Below are 1099 nucleotides of genomic sequence, written 5' to 3' on the forward strand. Positions count from 1 at the left end.
AGCAGTTCACGGCGCCTCGAGACTTCGGTCTCGACTGTTTCGTTCCGTACTTCGTTTAGAACTTTTCTCTACACAGCATTGCCACGGGTCGGTGTCTAAGACCGAATGGCCCTTATGTGGCGAGCCTCCCATCGAGGAGGTTGGTGACTTGTATGCACTGATGTGTATACTCGTACTAACTGAGCATCAACTCTTCTATCCGAGCTAAAAGTTTGAGATAGTTATGGAAAGATGTTTGAGAGAAACTAAAACTAGAAAGAAGTCAAACTTCTTGTTTGCAGAGAAACGAAAAGTAAATAAAATGAGGTTGGCTTTCGGAGGGGCATTGTTACACCCAGAGCCCAGCATGCGTCCTGTCCGCGCTTCCTCGGCACTTGTGTCGATTGTCCAGCGCCCGTGGTTACGTGCTACGTGGGATACTCGTGCTACCAGATGTTAGCTCAACCTGAGAACGCAAGGAAATATAAGAATTTGTTCTCGAGAGAAACCCAAAAGGGAAATATTAAACATGAATTTTATGCACTACACGTAATGATTTGTGATGTTATGAGAAAAATATAAACCGAGAACGCAGGAATATCTGGCAAATGAATTTGTTCGAGGTTAAGAAAGAAAGGAAAAGAAGGAAGGTGGCAATATGATATAAACTCGTTCGAAAGGTTCTCTGAGAATTCGAACGAGTAAAAATGAATTTATACAAAACTTAAGAGAGAAGAGAGATTGAGGGAGGAATATGATATAAACTCGTTCGAAAGGTTCTCTGAGAATTCGAACGAGTAAAAATGAATTTATACAAAACTATAAGAGAGAAGAGATTGAGGGAGGAATATGATATAAACTCGTTCGAAAGGTTCTCTGAGAATTCGAACGAGTAAAAATGAATTTATACAAAACTATAAGAGAGAAGAGATTGAGGGAGGAATATGATATAAACTCGTTCGAAAGGTTCTCTGAGAATTCGAACGAGTAAAAAGGAATTTTTATACAAAACTATAAGAGAGTGTCGTCGACCTGTCTCTGAAAGAGCTGGCGACGAAAAGACACACATATTTATTATATATTGAAAAATCGACAAAAATTGTCGAAGCTCCCTGGTTGA

General features: G+C 39.9%; 1 non-coding gene across 1 annotated transcript in view; it reads left to right on the forward strand.

The window, feature by feature from the left end:
• Positions 1-1088: 1088 nt before the first annotated feature.
• LOC143219464 (small subunit ribosomal RNA) overlaps positions 1089-1099 on the forward strand; it is a 1920-nt gene continuing 1909 nt past the window's right edge. The window contains exon 1 of the ribosomal RNA XR_013011347.1: positions 1089-1099. This exon is cut by the window's right edge and continues 1909 nt beyond it. This is a non-coding gene — a ribosomal RNA (small subunit ribosomal RNA).

This window comes from Lasioglossum baleicum, unplaced genomic scaffold (assembly GCF_051020765.1).
Source record: "Lasioglossum baleicum unplaced genomic scaffold, iyLasBale1 scaffold0028, whole genome shotgun sequence".
Classification (NCBI taxonomy): Eukaryota; Metazoa; Arthropoda; class Insecta; order Hymenoptera; family Halictidae; genus Lasioglossum; species Lasioglossum baleicum.